This window comes from Trachypithecus francoisi, unplaced genomic scaffold, assembly GCF_009764315.1.
Source record: "Trachypithecus francoisi isolate TF-2019V2 unplaced genomic scaffold, Tfra_2.0 Lachesis_group11, whole genome shotgun sequence".
Taxonomy (NCBI): domain Eukaryota; kingdom Metazoa; phylum Chordata; class Mammalia; order Primates; family Cercopithecidae; genus Trachypithecus; species Trachypithecus francoisi.
In genome coordinates, this window is record NW_022681456.1 from 56,987,236 (window position 1) to 57,014,974 (window position 27,739).

Genomic DNA, 27,739 nt, shown 5'->3' on the forward strand with positions numbered 1-27,739 from the left:
AAGAAAGAAAGAAAGAAAGGAGGGAGGGAGGGAGGGAGGAGGGAGGGAGGGAGGGAAGGAAGGAAGAAGATTGTGTTTTTGCCACTGATTTAGCCATGTGAAACTCATCTCATTACCCTTTTCTGTGTTTGAAGCTGCTGTCTGTAGAAGTGCCATCTCATTGTGCTTTGTATCAGTCAGTGCTGGAGAAATCTTGAATAGCTTATGTACAAAACTTTTTAAATGTTATATTATCTTGAAACTTTGCTTCTTTGGGTTTGTGGCACCCTGGCCACCCCATCCGGCTGTGACAGCCTCAGCAGTCTGTGGGTTGGCAGTTTGTTGATCTTTTATAATTTCTTTCCCTACCCAGTCCCCATTTTCTGGCAAGCTTTCTAGGAGGTCTGTTTAGGTGTACATCCTGCAGCTTATTGGCTTAAAATGTTACTCTACTTTGATGTGGTCTCCCTGGGGCCAACTGGGAGAAAGAGAAATCAATAGTGCAACTATTTTGATACTGAATATTGACAAGTGTCTTTTTGAAATAAAGAACCAGTCCCTCCAACCCTCAAAAAAAAAAAAAAGCCATAATTGGTACAGAATATTACTTATATTATATGTTATATATATTATATATGTGTATATATAAGTATATATATAATATATGAGAGAGAGAGAGTGTGTGTGTGTATATATATATATATATATTTTTTTTTTTTTTTTTGAGACAGAGTCTCACTCTGTCACCCAGGTTAGAGTGCAGTGGCATGATCTAGGCTCACTGCAGCTGCCACATCCTGGGTTCAAGTGATTTTCCTGCCTTATGCTCCCAAGTAGCTGGAATTACAGGCATGCACCATGACACCAGCTAATTTTTGTATTTTCACAAAAATATTTCTTCCAGACTTGCTTTCCCCATGCTGGCCAGGCTGGTTTTGAACTCCTGATCTCAAGTGATCCACCTGCCTCAGCCTCCCAAAGTGCTGGGATTACAGGTGTGAGCCACCATGCCCAGTCAAGAAATGTATTTGGAGGTAGAATATTTTTATTTCTTTTACTTGCTAGATTTTGCCTATGACTAGAAGAATAAACTAAGTGTCCTCTACTATATACCTAAAAGGGTATTGGATACAGAACACAGGAAAGAAGATGCTGGAAATGCTGAGATACTGAGGAGGGATCTCTGGACCAACCATATCAGGGCCCTGCAAATAACTGGGTAGAGCAGTTGTTTGTTCCCATGTCAGTCTTCCTACCAAGCTAAAAGCTCCTGGGATACAATTATCATAGTGATTGTCACATAGTAGGTTCTCATTAAATACAGATCTGGTTAAATGGATGGATCAATAGATGAGTGACAGAAGAAAGACTCCTTAGAGACTTGCGCAAACTCCCTAAATGAAGGGGGAGGATAAAATATTCAGGTGACATGAATCAGAGGGAATAGCAGAAAACCATGCCAGGAAGAATAAGAATGGGAATCTTGAGCTGTCTCAATGTATGGTACACTTGCAGGGCCTTATATACTTGTAACATAGGATAACCCAAAGAAATACATAACTGTAGAAGTCACATAGCTCAAAGTCAAGATGGGGTGCATCTAGGTTTCCTCCAGGGAGAGGGAATTCCATTCTTCCTGGATGAGGAGAACTTTGGAGAGTTTGCATAAAATAATTCATGCCATTTGCCTGCTCGGAATATATTATTCCCTACCAATTCTATACCATCTTCTTTCCTGAGCCACGAGCCCCACTTCAAGCCCAGAAACTTTAATATCTAAAGAAATTTCAGGATATCTAAGCACCTTCTGGCACACTCAGGAGCAGAGTTGCTGCTGTTGCCACTATAACAAATACCAATACTCTTATCACCACTATTATCATGACCACCATAATCACTACCGTTAGATGAGAGTGAAACCATCCAATAGTAAATCAGGATCCTAAAACATGTCTGGGATCTTCGTCAATCAGAATGGCATCTCTTCCTTTCTTGCTTTGAGTATTAAACAGCAGGAGGAGAGCAGAAGGGAGACAGAATTTTCCCTTTAGTTATATCCATATCTATAGATCTATGTTTATATTACTAAAAGTGTATTAGGGAAGCTTCAAGAATTGGGAAAAGAACTTTAAAGACCCAAAAGATTCTAGGGCTTCAGAAATTCAAGCTGGGATTCAATATCTCCAGGATTTTCTCTCTTGCCCTTTCATTTTTGCTTACTTCTGCTTGACTTCATTCTCTCCTATAACAGATGGACTTTCCCCACTGATAGAAAACCTATCTGCCAGCAGCTTGGGCTTATATCATCCCAGTTATTTTCTCCAAAAGAGAGTATATATTCTCAGCTTCATTTTGAAGATTTCCAGGGAAAATTTTCTGAGTGACTTGTTATGTACTTATCCCTGGACCAATCATTATGATCAAAAGGATGGTTTACTTTGGAGTGGGCAGCCTATATAGCATGTCCACTCTTAGGCCAGGGAGTGAAGTCTTATGATTGGCAGCTCCACAAAAACCACATGGGATGCATGGTGGGGGCAATGATGCCCTTCTCCTGAAGGAAGGGAAAGAAAAAAAATGCTTCAGATGTCCACAAAAATAGATAAAAAGTAGATAGGTAGGCAGGTAGGTAGATATATATATGGTAGAGAGAGAGAGGAAGCAGGTTCATTAGCTAACTATATAGCTGACAAACAGATGTGTTAGTGCTCATATAGGGTTTAATATTTGTTCTCTTTTTTTAAGATTTATTTTTGCTATCTCTCCTATTCATTTTTTCAAATATATTATAAAATTGTTGTCATAAACCAAAGAAATAGAAAAACCTGTTTATATCTTAATTAGAATTTATGACATCCAGGAGTAATTAGGAAAGAACAGACATCTTCATAATATTAGACTTCCTGTCCAAATGTACAGCATAGCTTTACAACTTTTCACTCATTCAATCTTTTCCAATATCCCAAAAAGTTTTTATAGATCTTTTATGTAATATAAGTGAGAGATTATTCGCATAATAGCTAGCACCAAAACAGTCTTTGATCAGAAAAACACCTTAATAAGGTAGAGGTAGGGCCTCCACACAGTGTTGTTCAGTCTGTGCACTGCACAACTCTTGGTGCACCATTTACATGGACTACAATGTAAACAAATCCTCTGGAGTTATACACTGAAGCCACTCTGAGAGGAAGATGAAACTATTCACAGGAGCCAAAGCAATGAGAAGGGAGGCTAAGTTGCTTGTATGAGAACATCAGAAAAGTTTACTTTATCTCTTAAATGAGAACAGAAGAGAAAAAATAATCAGAAAGATGGTAAGGCCAAAAGAGAAGCTTGTGGGATGGTGGAAGGATGAGTGGCACATTGGTGAAGTGGCCGGTGAGAGAACCTTGCTGGGATGAACAAGAGACTTTTTAGGACAAGAATGTTCTACAGTTAATTTTCAGTTATTTGAAATCATGAGTAAAATTTCTGCTACTTGGTACGGTGTTTTCATTCAAGGTTAATTTCTGAAGGGAGAAGGGAACAGAAAGCATGGGTTATAACCCAGCCTGTGTCAAGCTGAGATAAAGGAATACACACAATCACGTAGAGAATAGAACAAAAATTCAGGACCTGGGAATGAGAATTTGAGCCAATCATATCTGAAAGTCAGTGTTCCAGGGTAGGGGGACCCCTGCTGATACCTAAATTGAATTTGTAGTGACTTTATACCACTCTTAGGAGGATTCTGTAAATTACTTCGTGTTTTTTTTTCTTGCCCTTATAAATGGGACCTGATTTTCTATAATATTTTTCTGCCAGTTCTTGCAGATTCCAGAAGTCTGTCGGTCAGTCTCTCTCTCTCTCTTTCATTCTCTTGTGCTCTCTCCCTCTCTCTATGTCTGTCTGTCTATCTATCTATTTATCTATATTACATGAATATATAAGCATATATGAAATATAAATGGATGGTCTGGTTTTTATCTGATATGATTTCCGTTTAGACCAAGTAATTTCTTTTAGCATTGCTTGTAGTCGAAGTCAATTGCTAACAAATTCTCTTACTTTTTATTTGAAAATGTCTTTATTTTATTTTGTTTTATATTTAATTTAATTTTATTTTATTTTATTTATGGAGACAGGATCTCACTCTGTTGCCCAGGCTTGAGTGCAGTGGAGCAATCTTGGCTCACTGCATCCATTGCCTCCCAAATTTAAGCGATTTTCCTGCCTCAACCTCCTGAGTAACTGGGATCACAGGTGTGCACCATCACGCCTAGCTAATTATCATATTTTAGTAGAGATGGGGTTTCACCATGTTTGCCAGGCTGGTCTCCAACTCCTGGCCTCAAGGGATCCACCCTCCTCAGCCTCCCAAAATGCTGGGATTACAGGTGTGAGCCACCATGCCCGACCTTATTTTACTTTGTAAAGAGATATTTTGGTGTATTCTAGGTTGACCTTTTTTTTCTTTCTGCACTTTATTTATTTATTTATTTATTTATTTATTTTTGAGACAGAGGCTCACTCTGTCACCCAGGCTGGACTGCAGTGGCAAGATCTCGGCTCACTGCAACCTCCACTTACCAGGTTCAAGCATTTCTCCTGCCCCACCCTCCCAAGTGGCTGTGACTACAGGCCTGTGCTACCACTCCCAGCTAATTTTTGTATTTTCAGTAGAGATGAGCTTTCACCATGTTGGGCACGCTGGTCTCGAACTCCTGACCTCAGGTGATCCACCCGCCTTGGCCTCCCAAAGTGCTGGGATTACAGGTGTAAGCTGCCACACCCAGCCTCTTTCTATACTTTAAAGATGTTATAGTTTGACTATAATATACATATGTGTGTTTTCTTTATGTTTGTCTTGCCTGTGGTTGGTAAAGCTTCTTGATGTAAGCTGATATCTTTCAAAATTTTTGAGAAATCATTGGAAATTCTTATACTCCCTCATCTATCCTTCTTGGGCTCCAATTACATGTTTTAGAGCATCAATATTGTTCCAAAGGTCTTGGATATTATAGTCTTCATTTTAATCTTTTTTTCCTCTTTGTGTTTTAATTTGGTAATGTCTGTTATCTATTGACCCAAATGTCTTCAAGTTCAGTGATCCTTTCTTTGACCTATCAGTAATCCTTGATATTATTGTGTCAAGGCAGCTGTTAAGCCCATGGAATGAATTATTTGATATCATATTTTTTATTTCTAGCATTTCATTTGATTTTTTTTGTTTGTTTTAGTTTTCATTTATCTGCTGAAATCTCCAGTTCACATGTTGTCAATTTTTTCATTTTATAGATAATTATACAAACACACACACACACATCTTGTATCTTATATCTTGTATATATTTAAGTATCCAAGCTGTGTATCAGAGGCCTCTCTGGGATTTTTTGTTTTTGTTTTTTTGAATGTTTCAAGACTTGTTTTTTGGCCTAACATATGATCTATCTTTAAGAATGGTCCAAGTCAGGCGTGGTGGCTCACGTCTACAATTCCAGCACTTTGGGAAGCTTGGGCAGGAGGTCACTTGAGCCCAGGAGTTTGAGACCAGCCCAGGCAACAAAGTGAGATGCTATGTCTACAAAAATAAAATAACAGACATGGTGGCATGTACCTGTAGCCCCAGCTGCTTGGGACGCTGAGGTGGGAAGATGGCTTGAACCTGGGAGATCGAGGCTGCGGTGAGCTATGATTGTGCCATTGCACTCCAGCTTGGGCAGCAGAGCAAGACCCTGTGTCAAAATAAAATAAAATGGTCCATGTGCTGAGGAGAAGAATGTATATTCTCTATCCATTGGATGAAATGTTCTGTAAATATATTAGGTTCATTTGTTCTATAGGGCTGATTAAGTCCTATGTTTCTTTATTGATTTTCTGTCTAGATGATCTACCCAATGCTGAAAGGAAGGTGTTGAAGTCTCCAACTATTATTGTATTGGGATGTATATCTCTCTGTAGCTCTCATAATATTTCCTTTATATATCTGGATGCTCGTGTTGAGTACATATATATTTACAATTGGTATATTCTCTTGCTGAATTGACCCCTTTATCATTATATAGTGACCTTCTTTGTCTCTTCTTTTTTTTTTTTTGAGACAGGTCTCCCTCTATTGCCCAGGCTGGACTGCAGTGGCACAATCTTGGCTCACTGCAAGCTCCACCTCCTGGGTTCACGCCATTCTTCTGCTACAGCCTCCTGATTAGCTGGGACTATAGGCACCCGCCACCACGCCTGGCTAATTTTTTGTGTTTTTTAATAGAGACGGGGTTTCACTGTGTTAGCCAGGATGGTCTCAATCTCCCGACCTTGTGATCTGCCTGCCTCAGCCTCCCAAAGTGCTGGGATTACAAGTGTGAGCCACCGCGCCCAGCCTTTTTGTCTCTTCTTATAGTTTTAGTCTTGAAATCTATTTCGTCTGATATAAGTGTAGCTACTCCTGCTCTTTTTTTGGTTTCCACTGGCATGGAATATCTTTTTCTGTTCCTTCATTTTCAGTCTATGTGTATTTTAATAGGTAAAGTGTGTTTCTTATAGGTAACAGATCATTGGGTCTTTTTTTTTAACCATTTAGCCACTCTATGTCTTTTGATTAGAGAATTTAATCCATTTGTAGTCAACTTTATTATTGATAAGAAAGGACTTACTCCTGACATTTTGTTATTTGTTTTCTGGTCCCTTCCTTCCTTCCTTCCTTCCTTCCTTCCCTCCCTCCTCCCTCCCTCCCTCCTTCCTTCCTTCCCTCCCTCCCTCCCTCCCTCCCTCCCTCCTTCCTTCCTTCCTTCCTTCCTTCTTCCTTCCTCCTTCCTTCCTCCTTCCTCCTTCCTTCCCTCCCTCCCTCCCTCCCTCCTCCCTCCTTCTTCCTTCCTTCCTTCCTTCCTTCCTTCCCTCCCTCCCTCCTCCCTCCCTCCATCCCTCTCTCCCTCCCTCCTTCCTTCCTTCCCTCCCTCCCTCCTCCCTCCCTCCCTCCTCCCTCCCTCCTTCCTTCCTTCCTTCCTCCTTCCTTCCTTCCTTCCTTCCTTCCTTCCTTCCTGGAAAGTGGTTTTCTCTGGTGGCATGTTTTAATTTCTTCCTTTTTATCTTTTGTATACCTGTGGTAGTCTTTTTTTTCAAATTGAAAGTAGTCACTATTTATTAACTAATCAGATCACAAACATAAGCATGATAGTCACCTTAATTCATCTTTCTGATAAGCTTGTTGATATGATCTTCTCTGTGGCCAGTATCTCCACCTTCTACAAAATGGGTGGTCTTCTTCTCAATTCCAGCTCATGGAGAGTATGATTTGAAAGGCTACAGAAAGTTATTTGCTTCTTGCAAGCATTTTCCAATAGTATCAATGTCATGAATCAGATCTTCCATGCAGCTGATGCCATAGTTACCAAAATATCAAACAATCAAAGTGTTACCTATCAAGACAGCTCACTTCTTATTGAATTTGCCATAACCACACTTGTAGATTGCTGACATCTACTGACTTCCTCACTGTTCACTTACTGACTTCAGGTTTGGGTACCCCCATGTAACATATGGTCCTACAATCCTCAGCATATTAATTGAAGCCTTGTTGAGCTTACCAAAGCTTCCACTGAAAATCTGAAGAAGGTGAAGAAGCTGCAAAGCTTTTCAGACCTTTGGGCTCACACCATTGATACCTCTAATCCTGCTGACAAATGCCAGTTTGGGCTCTGCAGGAAATAGAAATTGCTAGCATTTTTTTTTTTGTCATCCTAGCAATTCAAATTTCAATTCTGTACATTTGCCTATATTCCTTGTGATAGTGCTTAGCTTTTTCATAGATGAGCTTCCTCCTTGCCTTTCAGTGCATCTTTTGGGCAAACTTCTTTCTCAGATGCTTTATCTTCAGCACTGCAAAATTCCTTCACTTTTTTTTTTGAGGGGATTCTAACACACCAGGAACCTTCTTCTCTTTGATACCCTCCATGGTTCCAGCAGGAAAACAGGCCAACTCCATGTTGGCCTGTTGTAGGTCTTTTTATTTGAGGTTACCATGAGGCTTGCAAATGACATCTTATAACCCTTTATTTTACACTGGTGACAAGTTAACTCTGATTGCAAAAACAAACTAACAAGCGAAGAGAAAACTAATAAAAGCTCTACGCTTTAACTTCATCCTTCTCTGCTTTTTAAATTTTTGTTGTTTCTATTTATATCTTATTATGTCACTATGTCTCAAAAAGTTGTAGTTATTATTTTTATAGGTTCATCCTGTAGTCTTTCTACTCAAGATATGAGTAGTTTATACACCACGATTACAGTGTTATTAATATTCTGTGTTATTTTGTGTACTTACTAGTACCAGTGAGTTTTGTTCCTTCATGATTTCTTATTGCTCATTAACACCTTTTTCTTTCAGAATGAGGAACTCCCTTTAGCATTTCTTGTAGGTCGGGTGTGGTGTTGCTGAAATTCCTCAGCTTTTGTTTGTCTGGGAAAGTCTAGTTCTCCTTCATGTTTGAAGGATATGTTCGCTAGATATACTATTCTAGGATAACATTTTTTTCTTCATCACTTTAAATGTGTCATGCCACTCTCTTCTCACCTGCAAGATTTCCACTGAGAAGTCTGCTGCCAGATACATTGAAGCTTCTTTATATGTTATTTGTTTCTTTTCTCTTGTGAGATGCTTTTAGTATCCTTTCTTTCTCCTTGACCTTTGAGAGTTTGATGATCAAATGTCTTCTGTTAGTCTTATTTGGGTTAAATCTGTTTGGTGTTCTATAACCTTCCTGTACTTGAATATTGATATCTTTCTCTAGGTTTGGAAAGTTCTCTGTTATCTCTTTGAATAAATTTTCTACCCCAGTCTCTCTCTCTACCTCCTCTTTAAGGCCAATAACTCTTAGATTTGCCCTGTTGAGGGCAAATTCATTCTTTTTTATTTTTTTCTTCTCTCCCTATGTATTTTCAAATAACCGGTCTTCAAGCTCACTAATTCTTTCTTCTGCTTGATCCATTCTGCTGTTCAGAGACTGATGCATTCTTCACTTTGTTAATTCAATTTTTCAGCTCCAAAATTTCGCTTCATTTTTAAAAATTATTTCAATCTTTTCGTTACATTTATCTGATAGGATTCTGAATTCCTTCTGTGTTATCTTGAATTTCGTTGCACTTACTCAAAACAGCTATTTTGAATTCTTCGTCTGAAAGGTCACATACCTCTGTCATTCCAGAATCGGTCACTGATGCCTTACTTAGTTTGTTTGGTGAGGTCGTGTTTCCTTGAACACTCTTGATGCTTGTGGATGTTCATCACTGTTTGGACATTGGAGACTTAGATATTTATACTAATCTTCACAGTCTGGACTTGTTTGCACCCATCCTTCTTGAGAAAGCTTTCCAAGTATTCAAAGGGAATTGAGTGCTGTGATCTAAGTCTTTGGCCACTGCAGCCATGTGTGCATTAGGGGGCAACCAAACGCAGTAACACTGTGATTCTTCAGACTCGTAGGGATACCGCTTTGGTGGTCCTGGGTAATATCTGGGAAAAGTCCCTGGATTACCAGTCAGAGTCTTTCGTTCTCTTTTCTTGCCTTCCCCCGAACAAATGGAATCTCTCTATGTGTGTTGAGCCACCTGGAGTTAGGGGTGAAGTGCCACAAGCACTGTGGCATCACCACTGGGACTGCAGTGGGTCATACCAGAAGCCAGCATGGGACTGGGTCTTGGCTGAGGCTTGTGGCAACCATTGCCTGGCTACTGCTGTTTATTTCAGGCCCAAGGGCTCTTTATTCAGCAGGTGATGAACTCTGCCAGGACCGGATCTTTCCTTTCAGAGCAGCAGGTTCCCTTCTGGCCCAGGGTGTGTCTGAACATGTTGTCCAGGAGCTAAGGCCTGGAATGAGGGCTTTGGGACTCTTCTTGGTGCTTTATTTTACTGTGGCTGAGCTGGTATCCAAGTTGCAAGACAAAGTCCTCTTTACTCTCTTCTCCCTTTTCCTCAAGCAGAAGGAGTGTCTGCCAGAGCTGAGAGCTGTGCTTCCTGGAATTGGGGGATGGGGAGTGATGCAAGCACTCCCTTGGCTGCCCCCGCTCATGTCTCACTAGGTGGCATGCACCTCAAGTCCACTGGCTTCAAGCCCGGCACAGCACCAGGACTTGCTCAAGAATTGCAGTCCTGATGGCTTAGACTGCCTTTCAAGTTTATTGAAGACCCTAGAGCACTTTACCAGGCAGTGGTGGGGCTAGCAAGTTCTGACTGCTGGGATGGATGATTTCCTCTGGCTAGGGCTGCTCTAAATGCTCCCTCCAGAGCACCAGCTGAATTCTGCCCTGTGTTGCTTTCTGCTGTGATAGGCAGCACTGAGTTCCAATGAAAAGTACCACACTTACTCTCCTCTCCCTCCCCCTAAGCACACAGACTATCTCTCTTTGCTGAGTGGCAGTCCTGAGGGATGAGGGAGTAGTGGTGTTGGCAATTCAAGACTGGCTTTCCTACCCTCTTCAGTGCCTCTTTCCTTGATAAGATATTAAAACCAGGAACCACGATCATGCATTTGATTTTTGGTACTTATGAAGGTGGTTTCTTGTGTGAATAGTTGTTCAATTTGCTTTTCCTGTTGGGGGTAGGGGGCGAGAAACACTGGAGGGCTGTATTTGGCCATCTTGCTTCAAGAGGCCTCTCTGGTTGGCTTAGTTGAAGATGACAATCCACCTGCTATGCATGAGAAAAGGTAGCATTTATGTCCCAAGACATTCGATGGTACTGCCACGAGTGTAGAAAAAGTGCTTAAACTCAACTATAAGGAAAACATCTTATTTTCAAGTAAGCAAAATAAAGCCGCCTTTCTTTTACCAGTTGTTTTCACAATGGGAGAACTGAGAGACATTTCGGTGTAGTGTTTAAACAGATACAGTTTGGATTCAGGCAAACCGGAGTTGAATTTTGGCTCTGCCACTTTGAAACTCTGCAGTCTTGAACAAGTTGCATGTTTCTCTAAATCCCAGCTTCTTATCTGTAAAATGTGGATAATTATAAAAATATCTCCCCCACAGGGTTTCTGTGAGGTTTAAATGGGATCATACCCAGACAATGCAGTAGCTAGCACAGGGTGGCCTTTCAGTTAATGCTATTTTCTTTCCCTTACACCCTGCCTCATCCTCATCCTCTTTCCTCCAGGCTCAAACTCAGAAGAATAGGGAATCAGTTTTGTCTTGATCACTGATGTATTGCTAAAATTCATCTCATCACAATTACTCAGTGAATATTTGTTGAAAGAATAAATGAACAAAGCTCTTCTCTGAGTAAAGCAATTCAGAAAGCTGGACTCTGCAGGGATCAGACTTGCTTTAAACTATATTTTTGTTTTTCAAATCGAAAAATTTATTTTTCAAATTTATTTTTGTAGAGGCAGGGTCTCACTATGTTGCCCAGGTTGGTCTTGAACCCTTGGCCTCAAGCAATCCTCTTGCCTTGGCCTGCCAAATTGCTGGGATTACAGATGTGAGCCACCACATATAGCCGAACAATATTTTCAGAAGCCATACAGAAAAGGGAGTGTGTTACCAAATTCATTAGCCTTCAGAAGACTCCAAAAATGATAGTGAAATTCCTGGTTTATACATAGGCACTTCAAAGAAATTTTTCAAGACTACGGTGGAAGCAAAGAAGAGGCAACTTAATTTTATTGACACATAGAAGTAGTATTTTTTTTTAACATTTCCTTCATTCATGAGAACAGAGAATCACCATGAGTCTTGCCTAAAGATATTGAATCAATGTGCTGCTTTAGCTAAAAATAGAAAGGAAAGGTCATCAAGAAGATCAACAAAATGTACATTAGTTTACCTTTGGCTATGACAAGGCTCACCCTTGCCTGAAAAGTAAGTCTCATTCTATGATAACCAGTGCTAAAAAGTCAGAAGATGCAATTTCTTGATCCCACAACCATAAAATAGTTAGTATGCCGCTTTGTCCTTTGTTTCACAAGGGATTCTAAGAAGCATTTAAGGGAATGTAGAGTATGTGCTCACTGGTAAAGAGTTAGTCATTTTATAATATGCTTAAAAATCACTTTATTTTTAGAATGTTCCCTTTTATCATTGACATCTTAATGTACTGTAATTTAAAATTTTTGCATGTTGAATGAGCAGAGCACAAGCACTTCACGACAGTGAGAATAATTGCTACTTAAATATGCCATAAATCAATATATAATGCAAGGATACACAATAATGGTGCAGAACATTTACCATACTTTGATAGTAATAAAAAATAGTTTAAAAAGGGAGGATGATGCTAAATGGAATGCTCATTTTATTCTCACAGAGAAGGGCCAGAACAAAAAGAAAAAAGGAATACTCATTTTAGACATATTCTCTAGTTCTTTATTTGCCAACTAATTCTTAACTACTTGTTAATGTGATACTCTAAACAGTAAAATTCATGATTTTAGTATGTGTGTATAAACCTGAAACTTACTTTTAGATAATCTCAGGGAGGATATAATTTCATACGTATAAGTATGAACCAAAATTTAAAGGAAAACTAAACTCCATTGTTTCTAAATTTAAAAACCTTTGCATGTCTTTAAAGACAATTTTGTGCACAGTTGAACTCTCAGGTACAATGGGACTACGATGCTAAAATACTGCAAGTAAAACTTTTGTTTGTTTGTTTTTTGTTTGTGTTGAGATGGAGTCTCATTCTGTCACCCAGGCTGGAGAGCAGTGATAAGATTTTGGCTCACTGCAACCTCTGTCTCCCAGGTTCAAGCGATTCTCCTGCCTCAGCCTCCTGAATATCTGGGACTACAGGTGTGTGTCACCATGCCTGGCTAATTTTTGTATTTTTAGTAGAGATGGGGTTTCACCATGTTGTCCAGGCTGGTCTCGAACTCCTGACCTCAGGTGATCCGCCTGCCTTGGCCTCCCAAAATCCTGGGATTACAGTCATGAGTCACTACTCCTGGCCATAACTTTTCTTAGAACTTAATTAGAGCAAGAAACTTCCAAAACTTTGAAGGAAGATGAGTATAGTGCGTTAAAGGAGGTAATTTTCCTTAATTGCTAAGTCCAAAGTTTACTAGCTTGTAGATAAAGTTTAGAAATTGTTAAAATAAATCCATGTTTTCTCAGAATAGACTTTCTTGTCCTGTCATCCTTCTGGAACCTGGCATGCTATACTGTGACAAGATCAACAGAGAGAGACTGTCTTCACATAAATAATGTAAAAGAGATTAATCAAGATAATGGAAAATCTTGATTATTTTGCAGAGAATCTCTGAGGGCACTCCACACTGAGTTTTCTCTGGCACCTTTGGTCCTGCTCAAAGACATCACTCAGGCCCCAGCCTCTTTTCATTTTTCTGCTCTCATGAATGGCATGTTTCCCTTCATGCTAACAAAATAGCTGCCTCAGCTCCAGACATCACATCCTTAAAAAACAAAGTCAAAAAGCAAGCAAGAAAGAAGGTCAGAGAGCTTCTCCTCATATATCTCTCTTTTTATCAGGAGGAAAATATTTTCCAGAAGCTCCCCGGCCGACTTCCGTTTTCTCTTTTGTCTCAGTGACTACAACTGTTTTACCCACCTCCCCAACCCAGTCACAACAAAAGAGATGAATATATCCATTGAATTATAACACTCACAATTTGTCCCCTGGGGCTAATAGAGGGGTCAACTTTCACTGAGTACATTGTTACCAAATCTTTGAATGAAATTGGATTCTGTTAGCAAGGAATAAGGTTAAGATGATGCTTGGTCTGAAACCAATAATGCCTACCACGCCACACAGACCAGTATATACATCTGAATGTCAATTTATTCATTTACACTGAGAAATATTACCAAACAAGTTGGGCACCTGAGTTCTTTGGCCAACATATTCTTTCCTCATTAAAAATTTTCATGGGAAGTGCTATGATTTGAATGTGCTCCTCCAAAAAGCCTGGGTTGGAAACTTAATCTCCAATGCAACAGTATTGGTAGGTGGGGCCTAATGGGAAGAGTTTAGGTCATGAGGACACCATCCCTATGAACAGATTAATGTCAATTATGAAAGGGCTTAGAGGCTGCAAGTTCGAGCTCTTGCTCTCTCTCTCTGTCTCCCCCACCCCCCCCCCCCCCCGCCTCTCTTTCTCTGCCTCACTCTTTCCCTCTCTCACTCTCTCACCTTCCACCTTGTGGTGATGCAAAGGCCTTTGTCAGATCCTGGCACCTTAATACTGGACTTCCCAGCTTCCAGAACTATGAGAAATAAATTTCTTTCCTTCACAAGCTACCCAGTCTATGGTCTTCTGTTATAACAACGCAAAACAGACTAAGACAGGAAGTTAAATTATAATAAGAAAGCTGCGAGGTGAGGAATCAGACCTAGAGAAGTAGTTATTCCTCTGTGCTCCTTGTCTCCTCTGCCTTCAGTGCTTTTCCCTTTTGTTAACTCCCACATGTCCTTGAAAATTCAGCTTAAGCATCGTCCCCCTCTAGAAAGCTTTCTTTATTACTCCCTCCCTCCACACCTGCACCTCCCAGCCTTAGCTGAGTTACTTGCCTCTCTTCTATATTACCATGGCATACTGTGCATAACTCTCATTACACCTACTCTGTCGTACTGCAGTTATCATTTAAAAGTCCTCTTCACTAAATGGGAGTTCTTTAGAAGCTGAAACTGAGCAACCTTGTATTTGTAGTCTTAGTGGTGAGCACAGGGCTCAATATATAGATATCGAAGGACAGGTATTTGTGGTCGAAAGAATAATAAGCCCTTCCCAAAGATGGCTACATCTTAATCCTTGAAACCTGTTGTGATGGTTAGTTATTTGTGTCAAATTGGAGGGTGTTTCTGGATGAGATTAACATTTAAATCATTGAACATGCAGTAAAGCAGGCTTGCCTCCATAATGTTAGTGGGCCTCATCCAATCAGTTGAAGGCCCGAATAAAAATAAAAAGACTGGCTTCTCTAACCAAGAGGGAATTTTTCAGCAGACTGCTTTGGATGTCATTGGTACCACTGGCTTTCCTGATTCTCTGCCTCCTGGCCTTTGGACTGAAACTACACCATTGGCTCTCCTGGGTCCAGAACGTGCTTGCTCACACGCTGCAGATTTTGGACTTGCCAGCCTTCATAATCACATCAGCCAATTCCTTATAGTTTCTCTTTCTTCTCTTTTCTCCCCGTCTAACACTCCCATACTCCCATATATATTCTATTGGCTCTGTTTCTCTGAAGAACCATGAGCATCTATAAGTATATTATCTCACATGGCAAAAGGGAGTTTGCAGGCATGATTAAGTGAAGGATCTTGAGATGAGGAGATCCTCTGGGATTATCCAGTAGGCCCAATGTAATCACAAAGATAAGATGGAAGCAGAAGTGTCAGAATCAGAGAAGACTGATAGCAGAAGCAGAGGTCCAAATATGAGATTGCTGACTGGAGATTACAAATCAAGTATAGTATTTGTAGGCTGGAAAAGCAAGGAACCAGATAGAACTTCCAGAAGGAATGCAGCCCTGTTGACATCTTAATTTTTTCCCAGCGAGACTCATTGTGGATTTCTGACTTCCAGAACTATAAGAAATTTATGCTGTTTTAAGGTAGTAAGTTTGTGGTGATTTGTTAAAGCAGTAATAGAAAACTAATAAAGTATTCAAGAAATATTTATTGATTGACAAAACGACTTAAGTGTTTGATCTATTGAGGTATAATAATAGCTATCATTTACTTATTGCTTGCCATGTACTAGACATTTTTAGACATTCAGTCTTGATCCTCAAAATTAAACCTTTCATCAGGTTATAGTTATACCCATTTGCAGATGAACAAACTAAAATACAGATTGATAGGATAATTTTAGGAAAGTGCCATGCCAATAAATGTTATAGCAGGTATGGTAAACCAAGGAAAGTTCTTTTTTTCCTTTTTTAAAATTATCCAAAAAGATCTCGGAAAGACACATTCCTCTAAATCCCAGTGCTCCCAGGATATCCTAAGACCTAAGAGCTGCAGCTCTGTCATACAATAGCGGGTTAGCCAATGGTAGCACCAAAAGATGGCCTGAAAGCCCATAAGCCTCTTCCAAATCTCCTTCAGCACCCCTAAAGTAACCCAAACAACAGCAAGATTGAAATAAGAACAGTGTGCTTATTTGCAAATGCAGTTTCAAGACAGGCTTCTAGATCCTCCTGGTGCAGAGATTGTCTCCCCATAAGTCCCTCCGACAGGAAATTCCGGAGCTGCCCAACAGGACTGTCTTTGTCAGGTTCCCACGTCCACAGACTGAGACAAACTAAATATTGGGGATAAGGCTCATCTTTATTGTCATGTTTTTGTATGTTTATTAATTCCTATCTTTTGAAAATATTAACGTAATCAATTAGACCATAGCCATGGCTTCCTCAGGCAATAAGACAGACTTTTAAAGCTTATTTTACATATGTATAAGTGCATCAATTTCTTATACATTTCATACATTTATAACTATCTGACAATCATATTTCTAAGTTTGTGAGCTTCACTTCATGACTACCCTAATGTATTGCCTATACACAAATTACATAAATATCTGAATATTTACTTAGAAAATCTTTTTAATGAACAAAGGCTTATAAAGTAATTGCATTATAAAATACCAATTGAAATAATTCATAAACTGTAAAAACTCTGCTCCAAATGTAAGTACATGCAACCACGGGTTTATTTTGAGTAATCATGTCTTGGTGTTCCACTGAGAAATATTTAACCCAGTAATAATGATCACTCTTTTATACCTATGGATAAAATAGAAAAGTCTGTTTCCCTTATTTGCTTTTTATAAAAGAAGAGTCATAATTTTTTTTTAATTTCAGAGACTATTTAAATTGCTGTATAGATGACGTTTGAAAGAATTGGCTGAATGCAATTATTTGTGTAATTGAAGGGTGCCTTTTTAGAACATAACAATTAGAAAAGTTTATGGTTAGAACATTTCTAATATGGATAATTTAGTTTGTCTGTATAAAACCAATGTGGGTGTTCTTATCACCACTACCACTGAGTTCACATGCAGAGCATCCTTGTAAAACTTGGGAACTATACATCTGCCAAACACACAGAGTTTGCTTAGTGTTCACATGTGAAGTGTGGGTATTTCTACCAGTCTTTTTGTTAACTACATTAATTAACTCACTTACAAATGTTAAAAAGTGGAACAATAAGGAAATTTGTAATAAACAGTAGTTCCCTTCTTACTATTTGCTGATTTCTAACCACAAACATAATTTACAGCAGTAAATACTTTTGGAAGAAATTAATACAGTAACAATTTCTTTTAAATGTTTGTTTGCAATAAATGTTACCTCCAGGAGGGGCCCAGTGGCTCACACCTGTAATCCCAGCACTTTGGGAGGCCGAGGCGGGCAGATCACCCTAGGTCAGGAGTTCGAGACCAGCCTGGCCACCATGGTGAAACTCCGTTTCTATAAAAAATACAAAATTAGCCAGGCGTGGTGGTGCATCCCTGTAATCCTAGCTACTGAGGAGGCTGAGGCAGGAGAATCACTTGAACCTGGGAGGCGGAGCTTGCAGTGAGCTGAGATCGTACTACTGCACTCCAGCTTGGGTGACAAGAGTAAAACTCCATCTCAAAAAAAAAAAAAGTTACCTCCAAAAACTACAGCATCTAAAGCTTCAAAAATAATACATAAAAGGCAAAATCCTTTTGGTGAACTTTTATCTTTTCTCTGCCAAACCAGCTTTCAATCTTGACTCTTTCTTTTCCCTGGCTATGTACCCCCTTTTATCAAATAATTTGCTGGAAGTCAGGATGCAGTCCTAGCTACCTGGGAGGCTGAGGCAGGAGGATCACCTGTACCCAGAAGTTTAAGGCCAGCTTGGGCAACAGAGTGAGATTCTGTCTCTAAAATATTAATAATAACAAAATGAAATCATTCACTGAGTTCTATAAATTCTCAATCTTAGTATTTCCATGGGTGTATCACTCTCTCTATTGTAACTCTCTTAATTCCAGCCACCGTCATCTCTTGGCTTGGTTTATGACAATAGTCTTCTAAATGGTTTATCAATTTCTTTGCCTCTAACCTCCACTACCAACCTCCCACGTTGGTGGAATTTCACACTCTAAAATTCCAACAGAGCAACTATGCTTTGTAAAATGAAAATCAAACCATGCCACTCTGCTACTCTGCTGCTTAAATCCTTCAACAGCTTCTTACTGCTCTCAGAACCGATTTCAAACTTCAGACATTGAGACATGAAGCCCTAGATGATTTAGACCCTATTTAGGTCCCCAAATGTATGATCACTTAGCAATACAAACCCAAAGCGCAAGGAAAAAAAAAAACAAATTACTAATGTTATCATTGCCAGTTCAGTGTCTGGAAGATGCTAGGTGCTCAATAAATATTTGTTAAGAATTTTCTGGCCTAGTTCTATAGTGTGAAAAATATACTCTCAATCTATTGAAGCTTATATGAAATTGACAGACTTCCCAAATTCTCCATCAGCTCTCTGAGATTCGTGGCACTATGCTTTCTTGATTTATGAAACTCTATGACATTAGACCACAGCCAAGGGCTACATCCCAGAGTACTGCCTGGGGGAGCCCCTCGGCAAATGAAAGCCAACTCTCTTTAAGTTGCATGAGTAGAGTGCATATAAAACTTAGTATATTTTATTTTAACTACTAAAATTCAATTTGCCTTCTGAGATTTTAAAAATGGTATTTCAAATGTACATGTGAACCCCTAGAAAGTTATTTTAACATTTAATGTCTGTATAAATAAGCAAATAAATACTATTAAATCAGAGAGGTTTTTAAATTTTAAGGCAAACTTTCCTAGTGATTTTGGTCTTAGCCCTAAACCACTCATTATAGTTAAACTTTCAGATGTTCCCTGAATCTCTCATCACTAACCATTCTCCTTTTCCTGCCTCTTTGAGTAGTTCCGTAAAAATACACATTATGAATTTGGTAGCACTCAATTTCATCATGAAAAGAATCTCATTACTTAACATTGGGATTCACCGGATGAGAGGTGGCATTTAATATAATTTAAATGATGAGATAAGCAAGTTAAGCCATTAATGAGGATGGAGAGATTATATACTTAGCATCTTTGGTTATCACTTTTAAAATAATTCATATACTCACCCACACTTTCATCCATCTATTCATTCAATTATTGCCCGAGAATCTACTATGTGCCACCTTCTGTTCAAGGCAGTGGGGATACAGCATCTCTTATATAGCAGGTGAGGTCTGTCCCCTTATGAAGTTTATATGTGCTGAGCAGAGACGAACATGAAACAAAGAGGCAAAATTAAGAATAATAGAGCTTCAGAAATTGCTAACTACTCTAAAATATCTAAAATGTGGCAATGGGATAAAGTGACAGGGGAGAGATGCCAACTTTTGTCAGGATGATTCAATAAAGGATTTCAATGACGCATTTTTAACAATGAGGAGGAGCCGCAGGAAGATCTAGAGGAACAGTGACCTAGACAGGGCAGAGACAGGGCAGACAAACACAAGAGCCCTGGTATGGAAATAAACATGTATATTCTAGAAAAATAAAGAGCAGTGTGGAAAATCGTAATATCATAATATAATGGCCTGGACAAGAGATAATGATGGCTTGAACTAGGGTTTTAACATTGAACATGTTAAGTGGTTGAGTTGGGCATATATTTTGGAGGTCCAACCAGTAAGACTTGTTATGGCATGTGGGGGTATGAGGAAAGAGCCGCTCCTAGGTTTTTGACTTAAATAGCTGGGTGGATGGTGGTACTGTTTACTGAGATGGAGAATATTGGGGGAGTTCTCTTTAGAATTTGTTATTTGTTCCATTTGTAATCTGATAAATACATAATACATCCAAGAAGAGATATCAAGTAGAAAGTATAGAATATTTGAGTCTGGAACTCAAGATAGGCCAGAAGTGTCACTTTCATCAAACACTTCTCTGCTACAGGCTATTTTCTTCTGTATTAACTCAAAATTCATGAGAACTGCAGCCACCCACATCAATATGATATAACTGTAAGGCCTAAGAACTGAGACCACCTGTGTCAACATGACTTAGTTATTTGTTCCAAGAAAATTTGTCCAGAGGAGGTAAGACCATAAACCAATAAATAACTTCACTGTTTTCTTCAGGAAATCCCTGCAAATCAGATCATCGGAGAGAAGTTGGCTTACCTGGATAAAGCTCCCTTATCAAATCATGGTTTATATATCAAGAGTCATGTCAAAAGTCTCACCTCACTATGCCTACCAACCCTGAACTATTATTTCACAAACTTGCCCAATCCCAATCTGTTCCCCACTTTGTTGTTTACTATTATTTTATTTTTATGTTTTTAGAGATGGGACCTCACTCTGTCACTGAGGCTGGAATGCAGTGATGCAATCATAACTCACTGCAGCCTCAAACTTCTGGGCTCAAGCAATCCTCCCACCTCAGCCTCCTAAGTAGCTGGGTTTATAGGCATAGGCCAGTGCACCCAGCTAGTTAACAACAAGTTTTGTGAGGGGAAGTAGAGACAGGGTCTCATTTCATTGCCCAGGCTGGTCTTGAACTCCTGGCTTCAAAAGGTCCTCCCACCTTGGCCTCCCAAAGTGCTGGGATTATAGGCATGAGTATTCCCCATTTTGAAATACCTCCAGTAAGACCCTTGAGCCTAGATCCCCTAAATCCTATACAATTCTCTGATTCCTCTTCCTTGATTCTGTCGAGATGCTCTTCTCCCTGACTGCAGTGACTTCTAAGAAACTGAATTTTGCCTTGTTAAGCTTGCCTGGTTGTATTTTGGAGAGTTAAATATTCTTTACTACTTTTTCTTCTGCCTTTACAATAGATGTTCATCCTGCAAATAACTATTCTCTGCAAATGGCGTCTCTGAAGTTCACAATTAGTGGAATGAGATTTCTGAAGCTGGGCGGACCCTTAAACATCTACTCGAATCAGTTGATTTCCCACACGGGAAAACTGAAGCCAGAGCAATTGTGACTGGTGTGACTGGTCTACTGTCACAGCTGGTTAGCAGCTACTTAGATTATAAACACTTACAACTCCCAGTCTGGCACTCTTTAGGGAAGAATACACCAGCTCATGTTGAGCAAGATGAAATAAATTATTCTATTTTATTTTCTAGGAACTTCCTGGCAGGAGAGCAGCAACCTGGCTGTTTTAAGTTTTGGTTTTATTTATGGTTGTGATGCTTCTGTACTACTTGTCAGGCTGGCTTAGGCATTAATTGGATGTATTCATAAAGACATTAGTAACTTATAATTTACATTTACCAAAAATTCAGATAATGAAAGTTCATTAATCAGCAGAAAGACCATGCCAAAGCATGCGTTCCTGATGTAGGTGAAGCTTTCTCCTAATCTAAACATAGAGAAATGAAACAAAAACAATCCCCCACCCCACTAACTCACCAAGTCATGTATTCCTTCTCAGAGGGCAAGATTTGCCATGTAAATAAAATATGCAAGAAGTGACAGTCTCTTTGAATATTCAAAATACGGAGTCTCTTTGAGAAAGCAGAAATACACAGGGCCGATATGTGTACATCTTCCCATTTTAACTTGTATCTGGTAAACACTGTGGAAAAATCTCAAACAATTTCTGCAAGAACAATTGTAACAATACATTCTCTGTTCCTTGTCCCTTGATTTCAGAAATTGTCTCTTCTGACTTCCATGTTATGACAGTGGGAGCTGCCCCGTAAATACTCCATGACTCAATGCTCTAGCCATACTTGACTGGACCACAGGGGAGCACCTGGCCCATGGGCCAGTGGACTAGGGACCATGAGATTTAAGTCAGCCTCTCAGTGCCTGGATTATAAATGTATAAAATCGGAACTTGCTGTTAGCTATACTTTGCCATTTGCAGCAAAAAGCAGAGTAGGCCACATTTTTGCTAGAATGTTCTGCATTGCCTTGAGCCAGAGCATTAGGGTGGGGGAAGCTCTTCAAGCCAATCCCCCCTTATGTACCCAAATTACCAAATTAATACCAGACATGTAGAAAGAATGAAAAATAAAAAAGAATAAAAAAGGAAAAGAGAAGGAAGCACTACCAAATTCCTGCCCTATCCTCCATCCCCTGGAACCAAGGCAGCAATGGACCATTTGTACATTCTTTGTTAGGATGGATGGGCTGGCAAAAGATCTTATATTAGGCTCCCTTTCTTTGATCTTCACCATATCTTCTGAACAGGACACAGAGATGAGGCGGTTTTTTTTTTTTTTCTTTTTCTAGAGCATTATCAGAAGAGGAAGAAGATAGCACGCCAACAGTAAGTATTCATCCCATTTTTGCCCAAACCAATGATCAAGACTCCTCATACATTGTCCTCACCTTATTCTTGTCACAAAACCAGGGGTCCAAATCTCATCAACTGACACCCCCCTGGCCCCACTCATTAGAAACTACTTTATTTTGCTTTGGGAACAGTGTTTGGTAATACTAAGAGCCAAAACATTCCTGTGGTTAAGACCAGTACAAGACTTAATTTTAATTAAGAAAAAAAAGACTTGTAGCTGATAAACAAATTTGATCCTTACCCTTCTTCCTTCCTCTCCCCAACACTACAGTAAAACTATAAGTAATTCTTCATATGCTAAATTAGTAGACCTCCTTATAATAACTATCGAACCAATATTAATAATATTCTGTATAATTTTCGTTTAATATAGTAAGTGGTTTGATTAAAAAATATAAACGAAGTGCTATAAGAGTATACAGGAGGGAATTTCAGACTGAATTAAGCCTGGATTTAGGCTTTCTGGAAGGCAGGGGCTGAGTCTGCAAGAATGAGGAAGAATTGGCCAGGAAGAAATTGTAAGTACATTATAACATTATAAGTAAAGTGTGTAACATGCTTGATCAAAGCAGTGAACACCATGGAGGGGGCCTTACAGAAAAAGTGCAAGATGGGGAATTGTGAGAGTTGAAGGTAGAGAGGGAGAGAATGGGATCAACTCATGAAAATCTCATATACTATCCTAAAGATTGAGATGATTATCCTACAAGGATCATTAAGAGATTCATACAGTGCCTCAGATTGGGCTCCCTGGAAACAGACTCTGAGACAGGAAGGGGTGTGCAGCAAGTTTACTGAGGAGTGTTCTTGTGAGATACATCTGTAAGGAAGGCAAGATTGGGCAGAAGGAGGAGCTGACCTGTAATGCAGTTGTCTCTGAAGCCTCAGCTCATTCCAAAAGGAGATGTGAGATGACCCTTAGAGTTGTCCCAAATTGAGGCAATGGGACAGGACCTTTGTATTAGTATCTTGGCATGAGCCAGTCATTTACTATTGGCCATTACCTGAGAGGGACTGGAGCTTAGGCAAAGTTGTTCTCCGAAGTGGTTATTTGATGCTAAGGGCAGTTCCCAGGGTGGAATGCTGATATTCTCAGCAGTTGGGATAGAGGAACAAGCTTGATGAGGTAGTCTTGAACAGAAGCCCCAGTACCCAGTACATATAACAATAGGTAACAGTTACTGAGCACGTTCTATGTGTCAGGCACTGTTTTAAGCACTTCAAAAGCCCTGTGATATTTAGTCTTCACTTCAAGGCTACGAGAAAGATTTTTATTATCTTCATTTTATTTATTCTTATTTTATATTTATAGATTAAAAGGCAGAGAAAGTTTAAGTGATAGAACCAGGGCTCAGACCCAGGCAGTCAGACTCCATAACCTGGGATCATGAACATGACACTGTGCTGCCTTTCAATGAGGAGGAATATGGTCAACTTTGCAGCTTAGATAGCCTTCTCGGTGGAGAAAGGCAAAAAACAAAAGTAAAATGCATAGAATGTTAGGCAATGACAAGTGCTATGGAGAAATGAGCAGCAGAGAATCGGATAGTGAGGGCCAGAGTGTAGGGCTGGGGGATAGTTGTGATTTTATACAAGGTAGTGAGGGCAGGTTTCACTGAGAAATTGATATTTGAACAAAAGCCTGAAAGAAGGGAAGAAAGCAAGTCCTGCAGATACCCAGGCAAATGGCCTTTCATGTAGAGAGATCAGGAGTACAAAAACCTCCAGGTGAGAGCATGCTCAGTGTCTTAAAGAAAGAGCAAGGAGGCCCTTGGAAATCTGAAAGGCACATCAAACTCAACGTGTCCAAAATTGAGCCCCTGATCTCGAGTGGTAAAGAAGTAGAAGTAGGAGATAAGGTCCAGATTCCCGTCAGAAAATAAAGGCAGATTCTGTAGCACCTTAAATCCATTCTGGGGACTCCGGCTTTAACTCCGCAAGAGGTGGGCAGTCATTGGAGGGGTTTGAGCAAAAGAGTGACACAATCTGACTTGTGTTCTGTAAAAATTGTTCTGGCTGCTATGTTAAGAATACATAGTTCAGGCTAAGGGTAAAAAGTAAAGAAACCACGTAAGATGCCACAATCCAAGCAAGAGAAAATGGCAGCTTGAAACAGAGTGGTAGTAGTAGCAGCGGTGAGAATAGTGGAGTCTGGACACATTTTGAAGTAGTACCAACAGGATTTGGTGAGGGATGGGACATGATGAGTACGAGAAGGGGTGGGTGGGGAGGAAGGATGACTCGAGGTTTGACCTAAGCAACCAGAAAGATGAAGGAAGCTGCCTTTTGCTGAGATGGGTAAATCTGTGGAAGGAATGAGGTTTAGGAGGCAGTGGGAGAAGATCAGGAGCTCAATTTTAGACATGTTGAGTTTGAGGTGGCTTTTAGATGTCTAAGGAGATATTGAGTAGTAATCAGACATGCAAATCTGGAGTTCAAACAGTGGTCTGAGCTGGAATATGCATTTAGGAGTCTTCAGTATAGGGCCCAGATTTAAAGCCTTGAGATGAGATAAAATCCTCTCAGAGTGCGTACAGATAGGGAAGAGATTTGAGACTTTGGGAGGATGAGGCAGTCGGATCACCTGAGGTCAAGAGTTCAAGACCAGCCTGGCCAACGTGGTGAAACCCCGTCTCTACTAAAAATACAAAAATTAGCCACGCATGGTGGTGCACACCTGTAATCCCAGCTAGTCGGGAGGCTGAGGTAAAAGAATCATTCAAACCCAGGAGACGGAGGTTGCAGTAAGCCGAGATCAGGCCATGGTACTCCAGCCTGGGTGGCAGGGCAAGACTCTGTCTAAAAACAAACAAACAAACAAACAAACAAAAACCTAAAGGAAGTATTTTGTTTGTTTGTTTTTAATAAAGGGCAATGTTGCAAGATTTTATCGGAAAAGGCCGTATTATTTTTAGAAAATATAAAGCTTCAAGTTGTTCAGCTGCATAACTGGGAAGTCCTCCCTATCAGGGTGAGGCACTTGTATAACGTTAGAAAGAGAGAGACGGTTGTGATTACACAGACATCTGCACTGTTTAATTTCAGCTTCCTCCCCCAGGATTTAGGAAAAAAACAAAAAGAAAGAATTCACATAAAACACTGAAACAGGAACAGGTCAGAAACATCTGTGGCTGGAATAATTTTGGTTGCACAAATGAGGCCATGAGAGATAGTCTTCGTCTTTCCTGCTGGTATATTACTCAGATTTTATAGTATCAAATGCAGCAAATGACAGAAAGATAAAACGGAGGAGTGTTTGCTATTTTTGACCCTTTCCAGAATGGTTTCAGTACACTATTGAGGTTTGTTTGCGGGGAGTGGGCTGCACAGATAGATTTCAGTGGGTAACTAAAAATTGAAATAGAAAGTGAGAAAGTGGAACTAGAAAATATAGACTTCATCTTCCAAAGGCTTATCTAAGTGTCAGAATAATTTTTTATTTTGTATTTATTTATTTATTTATTTTTTTGAGATGAAATCTCACTCTGTCGGCCAGGCTGGATTCCAGTGGCACGATCTTGGCTCACTGCAACCTCCGCCTCCTGGGTTCATATAATTCTCATGCCTCAGCCTCCTGAGTAGCTGGAATCACAGGCGCCCGCCACCACGCCCAGATAATTTTTGTATTCTTTAGTAAAGATGGGGTTTCGCCATGTTGGCCAGGTTGGTCTCGAACTCTTGACCTCAGGTGATCCACCTGCCTCAGCCTCCCAAAGTGCTGGGATTAGAGGCATGAGCCACTGCACATGGCCAAGAATAATTTTTTAAAAAGGAAAATCATAACTCTCATAGAAACAAAGAGAAAACATGTTAAAGATTATTATTTTATATTATTTAGTGAGGAAATTGCAAAGATGGTGCAATGGATTTGAAGTCAGAGAACTATAAATTTATATATTGTAAAGGAATGTTGAAAGGAATTTAATAAACAACTGCAAAACTGACTTTTTCCATGGGAAAGGTTAGGGTGGGGAAGAGAATGGTTGTCTACCCACTAGACAGAGTTATTCACATGTTTATAGACAATAATTATACAAATAGCAAGGTTATAGATAGGCAAGGAAGTCAAGCCAAGAAATTCCACTGGAGGTCACCTGCGGTACTTATAAATTTGAGTTAATTCTGGCCAGGCATGGTGACTCACACCTGTAATCCCAGAACTTTGGGAGGCCAAGGCAGGTGGATTACTTGAGGTCAGGAGTTCAAGACCAGCCTGGCCAACATGGTGAAACCCCCTCTCTGCTAAAAAAAAAAAAAAAAAAAAAAAAAAAACGAAAACTAGCCAGGCATGGTGGCAGGCACCTGTAATCCCAGTTACTCAGGAAGCTGAGGCAGGAGAATCCCTTGAACCTAGGAATGGGAGATTGCAGTGAGCCAAGATCACACCACTGCCCTCCATCCTGGGGAACAGAGCAAGATTCTATATCAAAAATAAATAAATAAATAAATAAGTGAGTTAATTTCTCTGAGACTGGAGGATAGGAAGGAAGGAAAGAAGGTACAGAAATAGACAAGTAGGGTTGGGAAAGCGTTGAAGTAGTTGATATATGATGGCCCCAGTCTTGATAATGAAATTGTGTTATCATTGTTAAAAATTACAAATCTTTTGACCGGGCGCGGTGGCTCAAGCCTGTAATCCCAGCACTTTGGGAGGCCGAGACGGGCGGATCACGAGGTCAGGAGATCGAGACCATCCTGGCTAACACGGTGAAACCCCGTCTCTACTAAAAAATACAAAAAACGAGCCGGGCGAGGTGGCCGGCGCCTGTAGTCCCAGCTACTCCGGAGGCTGAGGCCGGAGAACGGCGTAAACCGGGGGGCGGAGCTTGCAGTGAGCTGAGATCCGGCCACTGCACTCCAGCCTGGACGACAGAGCGAGACTCCGTCTCAAAAAAAAAAAAAAAAAAAAAAAAAATTACAAATCTTTTAGGAGAGATTTTATTCCAGAGAATCTGGGATAAAAATAGCAATTGAACTCTAATTTTGACACTGAGTTTCCTGGTAGTGAAGGGAAAAATGGAAAAATGGCAATTATGTCACTCTGATTGGCAAACAAAAAAGAAGACTGCAAGTTTTCTGGAAGGGTGGATTTGGCTGCTGAGGGGAGGAGGTTGTGAGCTAGGTGAGGAAAGTGGGGGAGGTTTGGAACTCCCTGAGCAGAATGGGAGATGGAATTGACTGGACAAGTAAAAGAATTTTGAAGCTAAGTTGTGGCACCACAGGGGTCACAGATATGCGTGCATTTGGAGTAAATATGGAATACACATCAACTCCTCCAAGAAGCCTGTCCTGGTAACCAGTCTGGGCTAAGGTGTCTGTGCCCTTGCAGCTGTTTGTGGCAGCTGGCATGTTGGTTTATTGTTCCTTCTCTTTTTCCTGCCAGAAGTACAGGAAGGCAAAACATATATATGCATATTTCCAGTGCCTAGTACAGTTGCCTGACACTAGTGCCTCCCAGGGAAGTGAAAAGTGTAAGGAAAGAGTG

The 27,739-nt window shown here is 40.0% G+C and overlaps 1 long non-coding RNA gene across 1 annotated transcript; it reads left to right on the forward strand.

The window, feature by feature from the left end:
* The first annotated feature begins 59 nt into the window (after window positions 1-59).
* Window positions 60-27,739, forward strand: LOC117091013. Its single transcript, XR_004440209.1, has 4 exons — window positions 60-309; window positions 23,958-23,966; window positions 25,253-25,261; window positions 27,725-27,739. It is a non-coding gene; the product is annotated as an uncharacterized LOC117091013 (long non-coding RNA).